Source organism: Nymphalis io, chromosome Z, assembly GCF_905147045.1.
Source record: "Nymphalis io chromosome Z, ilAglIoxx1.1, whole genome shotgun sequence".
Classification (NCBI taxonomy): Eukaryota; Metazoa; Arthropoda; class Insecta; order Lepidoptera; family Nymphalidae; genus Nymphalis; species Nymphalis io.
Genome location: NC_065918.1, coordinates 15,058,320 through 15,067,118, shown reverse-complemented (window position 1 = coordinate 15,067,118; position 8,799 = coordinate 15,058,320).

Here is an 8,799-nt window from a genome sequence, read left to right as displayed (position 1 = left end):
TCGGTAATATAAAAATATTTAATCATTCTGTCAAAAAAATATCCAGATGTTTATCGCAACGTTTCTCAGATTTATGAAATGGTTACAATAATTTATAATATAATAATACATCTGTATGCATGTGTATCATATGCTGTGTCGAATTGACTATATAATTTAACTGTTAGTTTAACGTGGTTAATAGATGTTTGACAGTCAATAAGTAAAAGTAATGCTAAGTAGTAATAGTAAAATAATAAAGTAATATATTAATTTTCATTTGACTTGTCTTGAACTTTGGTTTGTATATTTTAGCTTAATTAAGAATCATACGAGTATAAAGTCATCGTGTAATCCTACCTGGGTGGGTACCACAGTATAATTAATGTATAATTTATTCAACCGCTCAACATTAATAATAAAATATGAATGGTTTGTAGGGTATCAGGTAATGAAATTACAATCAAGGACCAAGGAGTTATTTTAACTACTTGCAGTGGTATCTTATATATTTTGGGTAATTGTACCTTACAAGTAGCACCAGGCGGCCCGTTATGTCTTTACTATAAAAAAATATTATTACCTAACAAATCTAATCTTTTGGGAAATTGAGACTAATATTTTCAATTTATCTCGTGCTTTGACGGTAAAGTAAAATATCGTGAGGAAACCTGCATGTGTATAATTTTGACTGAAATTCTGCCACATGTGTATTGCACCAACCCGCATTGCAACAGCGTGGTGGAATAAGCTCCAAACCTCCTCCTCAAAAAATGAGAAGAGGACTTAGACCAGTCGTGGGATATTCAGAGGCTTACTTACTTAGGATTAGTTTTATTTATAGAATTGTAGGATTTCTATTTAAAATATTTTTGAGGTAGTCTATCTTAAATAATATTTTATCTTTGAATATTTTATAGTTGATTGATACAAAAGAAAATAATTTTAAGTTCAAACTTAAGCTGGTGGTTGGCTGAGGTCAGTATATATTTTTTAGATTCTATTGAATATTTACTTTTACTTTACTTTAATTATTGTACATCACACCACAAAGAGAAAAATACAAAACATGTATATTGCCTAAATAAATGTACAATTATGGCGACCTTATCGCTACGCAGCGATCTCTTCCAGGTAACCGAGTGTAAGTAATCACAGATAGGATATGGGGTAGGTGATGGTATGAATAAAATAATATTAATATTTAATTAAAACAAAACCAATTATTAAATGTAAATATAAAATACACATACTGTACATATATCCATATGTATATAATATTATAATAGGTGACGTATAAACTTAAACAGTATAAGTCCACGGATCCATCTACGGATTTTGTAGCCTAGTACATTAAGTGACATACGAAAACTACTGTCCTATAACGGCTGATAATAGGAACGTTTCTGTTAAAATATATATTCGTCCTATATTAACTTATTTAGTCAATTAAATAAAATTTATACAAACATGATTAAGAACATATATTTTTTTAAATAAATAACGTTAAAAAATTTGTAAAGTAACATAATTAACGATGAAAATTTTAACTAAACATCGCGGATATAATTTATGACGCAAAAAAGCAACACAGAGCTTACATTTAATTTGTTATTATCCGTTACTTCATACTTGCTAGTAAAGAAAAATTAAGGAAGTACTTTTGTGTCATTTATAATTTCCAAAAAAAATCGTGGAACGGTTCAACGTACATATTAACGAGAACGAGTAAAAACCATTTAGCGATTATAAATTTCAGTAACCCTTAATATGACTCTACCACTTCGATATAATATTATGTTACTTATACATTTTACTACTAACGGGTGGAGTTTAACAAAAGGATGTAAATTAAATTAAAATTGCTTACAAGAGTTTAACAATTTATTAAATTTTACGAAAAATATACTATATACTAATATACTGTATACATCGCTCACTATATATTATTCTACGAAAACACCACATTAAAACGTATATTAATATTTCACTATTGATTTAACTTAATGTGAAGTGCTTGTCTTTTAATCTTTATAAAACTGTTTTTTTTTTTCTATTAACATTTCGTTACTGTTTAAAGTTTACTTTTTAGTCCAAAAATACTTGGACTATACCTTTAAAAGCTAGGGTTAAATAAAAACTTAGATTATTTCTTGTTTTTGTTTCGTTTTGCTTAAAATTTGTAAATAAATTTACTATATTATATATAAATATAATATTTTAATGTAAAGGTAATCGCAAATTGCAATGCGATGCACAGAAGAAAGGTTAAATTGTAAGGTTAAGTAAGCCTCTTTTAGAAATAATTGGAGCTTATTTAATCGCGATGTTTTCATGTGAGTTTGTGGATACATATAAAGATATCGTCACGTCACGTACATAAATCAAGCACATGGATATTCAGAGGTGCTTGACCGTGCAAGAAACCCCTCTTCGAAGGGGTTCTCTCTTCCTATCTTTTAAAATTCATGCATTGTAGCCTGTGGGCTATAACCTATTTTTATTAAATTTAAACTTTATTAATCTAAAATGAATCAATATTCTAAATATATGCGTCTATCAACTTCGTACGAATAAAATAACAATTAAATCGCGAGTATTTTTAATCTATATTTATTTAAATATAAATAATATTCAATCAAGTACAATCAAGGAATACATAAAAATAAAGAACTTATACGAATTAAGCTAGATTATATTCCTACATACACAAGCTATGCTCATGAAAATAATAATATACACTCAGTTTGCTTTTTATATAAAAACAAGCTTTTGCCAGCGAAAGAGGAATTAAGAATCAAGTGTCTATATATATTTTTTTATATTAATATGGTATTTATTTATACTTAATTTACGCGTTATGTACGTATTTTTTTTTCTTTCTTTTTAGCAATAAAAATAATGACAGTCGTTACAGAGAGTTATTTATAAAATATTAAATGAGACATGTATGATATCGTGGACTGTTTTGTTGACGTTTTGGAAACCCACTTATTTGTTTTAGAAAGTTTTTATGTATCTGTTATAATTTTTTTGGACAAAACACTTAATAGTTTATTTTGTGTAAGATATTTACAAACCATTTATGAATTAATGAATTTTCTATTAAAGAAAAGCGTATCCAAATCCGTTTTTTGGCTTAGAAAAACAGGCAAAGGAATTCAGCGATTCCATTATTGCAATTTTCGTTAGGATCTTTATTTTTTTTTTCAATTGAAGTATTGCCTCTGTTACTCGCTGATAATGAAAATAAGCTGGAAATCGCTAAATTATAGCAGGTGTAAGAATTTTTATAATATGTTTAGTACTTTTTGAGTTTATCAATAACAAAGAAACATACATAACATCTAATTTTACCTCTTTATAAATCGTCTGTTCATAAGGTAGGCAATTTAATGCCTGTGTTATAGGTACTAGCCCACTTTTATCATATATATAAATTATATTAAGTGTATCAGTCAGCATTCAATCAGTCGTCATTATTATTATTATGCAATCACTAGACTTGCATAATAAGATGAAGGATTACATATTCGTTTCACGGTATATATGCAACTTTTTAACTGAAATAAAATTGTCAGGTTAGGCGCCCCCTGAGGAGGACGGCAGCTGGGATGGCCTCGGGTTGCCGGACGCACTAGTGGGGAGCGAGATTACCTTCGCCCCCTGAGGAGAGCTCCGACGAGCCACACGGGATATGCCTCGGATGCGTTATATCAACACGATCCCGCAGCCTCTCCGATCCGTGCCGAGGCGGCCATCGAAGTGGTTTTAGTGTGTAAGAATCCCACATAACCCATGAGTAGGCTATGGGATGTAGGTACCTTTCTGAAGGTTTCCACTGCGAGAAAAAATAAATAAAAAGGTTAGGCGCCAGTGTTAAATCGCTGGAGAGGTCGGTTCGAAACCTACACCTGACTCACGATCTAAGTCTGTCTTTGTTTCTTTCCATTTGTTTTAAAATAAATTTATCTATATAATAGAGATATCTATAAAAAATAGGTAAATGGATAGCATTTTGAGACTTGAGACTGACTATTTTGTAGACATTTTTGAGATCTAAAAATCTCTAATACAAAGTTTTTGTATATCTTTTATAGTCCAACAACAATAAACACACAATAACAATGTTCTCTTCGACTACGTCGACATATTAGGTTATTTATAAAATAAATATGCAACACATTAACATACTATATAGTATATGTCCGTCCTAAAACTATAAAATAAATAAATACAAAAGCATATAGAATTTGTATTTTCCAAGTGGAACCGAAATAAACAAATAAAACTGAACATAAGTAACACACCAACAATACATCTTTAACAGTTGGAGCGACATTCAAAAATAATTGAAAAAAAATGTCTGTCCGTTTGACGTTCCGTCACAGTGACAAAAAGTTCGCTATCACTCTTGTCTCGAATTAAATAGTCTAAGTCGATGACGGTGCCCCAATCTAGCCACATACGTTAATACACATATATATACAAACCTACTTTACCTAAACTAATAATTTTAACTTTTAATGAAAATTAAAGCATACATTACACCGTGGAATAATGTTTTAATAAAATAAGAAAACATGGGCGTAAGTCTCAAGCGAGATTGGCTAACTGCGCAGGACATATTATAGTGCACAAGTGTATGCGCAAACACAGGTGCACTCTTTATTCTCTAACTCTCATAATCCGATGCGACGGCAACACGACACGATAGGAAATCAGTTCAGGCGCAGGAGCAACGGCTTTACGAGCTTTCCGAAGCACGGGAGTTTCCGTACTTCCAAATTCCACACTCAAATACTTATTGTAATTACATAGTGTAAAGAACAAATGTTTTGAATTAAGTACTTAAGATAATAAACAAATTTATTTTTATTTATATTAACACCAAATCAGTTAAAAAAGCTTTACAAATATTTAATTATATTTGACCAAAATTTAAAAGAAAACAGTTGATATTGTGAGTTACGTTACATGCTATATTGGATTTAGAATTTTTCATGAGGAATATGAAACTTTCGTGTAACTTTAACTAAAGATGCATTCGCATGCCGTGGAAAAGGAAAAGACGCTCGACTCTTTCCGACTTAGTGGAAGATTAACTATTTTTTTGTATACATAAAATACTAATAAATAAATAAAAGAAGCAACCTTTTATTAAAAAAAGCAAATTTTAAATATAAGACAATAACAATAGAATTTGTTAAATTAAAAAAAAAATTGAGTTTTATTCTTCAAAAATCTAAATAATATAATCAATAATAAATATATAAAAAAATTAATAACTAAAAGAAGAAACACCCGTGCCCATGGCGCCAAATCCCAAAGGTGACAAACATATTCATCTGAATAAGGATTAATAATTATTATTAATTCGAGAAAATGACTCCGCAAATAATCTTTAATTTTTTACTAATTTGTAAAGATAAAAGTAGTTATTATGAGTGTATCTTAGAAGATAGATTATGCTATCGTAAATTATTCTGTAGATCTTTTTAAGACCTCCAATTTTTTTATATATTGTTTTAATGTCAATTGCCAGCATTAGCTATGTAAGTTTTTCATACGTTAAAATAGCTAAGCGCCAACCTACTTAAGCCATTTTTTACAATATGTTATATACAAAACCCATCCTCGTTTAACGCTCTTTCTATTAGTAAAAACCGTATCGAAATGCATGAGTTGTGCTTAGAAGGATTCTACGGAGATATAAAAGAATTTAGCGACATTGTTTTATAATATTTATAGATTCATATATTGTATGTTTTTTACACAACCGGTCAACTTAATTCCTATCTTATAAGTAATAGCCGACTGATATATATTTACATATATATTAAATAAATGTATTAATATACAATAAATACTTTTATACTTAATAGACACAGTTTTATAGAACCTAAAACCCCGGAGCAGAAGGCTCCGGAGGCTCACTGCCAACGGGTCAGTGAATGAACTTGAATACTACTGAGACTTCAAATATTAATCAAATGTATCTACAGCCAGTAGATATATCTAAACCTATTCCTATACTTTGAATTGATTTATGTAAATATTATTTATACCAGCCTCCCACATAGTAAACGTAATATAATAAACGTATTTACAAGAAACTCGATCTTCGAAGTGCAAATAAAATACAAACTGTTAACGAATAACGAACCTTGAATGGAAACAATCAGAGAGCGCTCTTCGTCGTCTCTGAGGAAATTGAGTTAAAATCTCTCCTCAACAGATTTGTAAATACATTTTTCTATTGTGTATTCAAAACAATTGAATGATAATGAATTATTTCTTATTCGTTCTACTTTATCAATAGCAAAGAATAGCAAACATAAGCCGTAATATATTTGTTACCACGAGGCTACACTCAAGCTTTATAGAGTTCCCATCGCCAACAAGCGAGAAGTGCTTTCCAACACGAACTGTGCTGCTATTTGTATTACAGTTATGGAAGATAGCAAATAAAGCCAGGCACTAAATGAATTTAATTTCAATTTAAAATAGCCATCAACTTTTTCTAATTGAAATTTCATTGTTTGTCGTCTCAGGGAGAACCTGAGCGAAGAACGCTTACTCTTACAATCTCCATTTGGACCGTGATGTTCTTATAGAAAGATGCTACGGCGTCTAATTAAAAGCCATTTCGATTTCCAGCCAGTCACCGCCGATACGTTAGATCGCAGAGAGACATTTCATACGATTCCCAGCGCTTCAATGCCTCGGATTCACACACAGCCAGCGTTAATATAGTAAGTTAGTACACGGATTTACTCATAGTTCCTCGGGTCTATATCAACCAGAATATCCAAGGACGGAAAAACCCTAGAACAGATGGCACCTATGCGGTTGCATAGCACAATTTAAGCCTTATTCACGAATTAAGACAAAACTTAATAATAATGAGAGTAACTTGGCGAATAGCGAATTGTTTTTTTCGGTAGAATACAGGTTTCAAATTCTACATACATATATAGAATATATTTTGTTTTTTTTTTCTAACAAGATAAAAAAGATTTGAATACCGACGAATTGAGTACTGATCATCTTTTATTTTATTATTATTTGAATTCTTAACTAATTGACCCCGAACCTGATATAGCCCCTATCTCTTGATTACTTAAACAAAGGATAAATCTCTCTGACGTCATTACCATATCCATTATACGCCTCGTTAACTAGATATTTCACATGAATAGAATATACGAATGACCTAATAATAGAATAAAATAAAAATATTACTTCGTAATTAAAATTTTTTTAAAACAAAATTATCTGCAAATTATTTTTTCATTGCAAAAATAATCTAAATCATCAGCTTCAAATAAGAAAGTAGTTCTTATATTTCTCTCTTTTCATCTTATAAATGTTAGAGGACTAAGATTGAAAGATAATATAAATTTGTTAATTTTTAAAACTATTTTGGCATGATTTGGCGTCAATGCTTTTTACCAAAGATCTGTTTCCATTTCATTGAAGCATCAGTTCATTCGGTCTTTACCTTCAATCGATACTATGGAAAAACATATTGACGGCTTTTCAATGTTACATTAATCTTATAAAATAAAATGTTTCCATTTTGTTTAATTTAAATTTATTGAAAAGTAAATTAATAATATTAATAATTATGTTTTCCTTTTTGTGAAAACATCTTTTCGCTCTTTAAGTAACAGTAGCAGTTCGAACTTTTTGTTACAAAATATCGTCAGACTCTAATCACTACAAGACTAATGATGCGTTAACAACGACTGACCCTACAACTGGTATAACATGTCTATACGAGCTCATCGTGCAGCATTTGTTTTCTTATGACGTCATCGGATTATGGTAATTGCATGTTAGCGATTGTTTCGAACAAGCATTGAGTAAAATTACAAATAAGTGTAGCGTGAATACGCGTTTAGCTAGACCGTTAGTTGAATGTCATTGTAAAGAACTTGCGGAACACCACTAGATATCAAAGTGAGATGATAAAAATATTCGTTGGAATATAAGTGAAGGTCAATATTATATTTAAAATTAAAAAAAAAATGCAATGAGTTTAATAGGCTACTTTTTGTCCCGGAAAATGCATGGTTCCTGAGGGATAAATCTGTAGGGCCGTGGCCGTGTGATGTCCTACTTCAGATGGTCCTGAGGAGGATAGCAGCCAGGATGACCTCGCCCCGTACACGGGAAGATATTACCTTCACCCTATTAGGAGAACTTCGCAGAGCCACGAGTGGAGCACAGCGGCGGATGCGTTATATTGATACGATCCCGCAGCCTCTCCAATCCGTGCCTAAGCGGGCCATCGCATTATTTTAGTAGTTAAGAATCGCTTCTGACCACTCACTAAATTTAATGGACCGTACGTTCGATAAGCTTTTCATATGAATTTAGGGTGAAAAGTGTTTTATGTAAGATCTAACTGTTATTTCTTGTAAAATCTACTCGAAATTTAAATATCAGTACACTAGCTAACCCGACCGCTTTTCTGGGCTTATTTCAGTAGGTCAGTATAATAATAAATTATCCTGATTGTGTGCAAATCTTGTAGCTGTAGAATACACTGAATGTAACATACTCACACCTTGTATCCGTATACATCCGTATATCCGCATGTATATACATACGTATGTCCGCTAAAGAATGATAAGGGATGCTCTCTCAGCTAAATAATGGTAATAAATACAGCGAGTTGTGTTTAACACCCGTAAGGTTGGTGTGGGTGGAATACAACAAGCGGTCACACTTGTGATATATTAACAATATGTCGCATATAAATTACCTATCTTTTATAAATAAGATTTTTGATCATTTTTATATATTGTATAT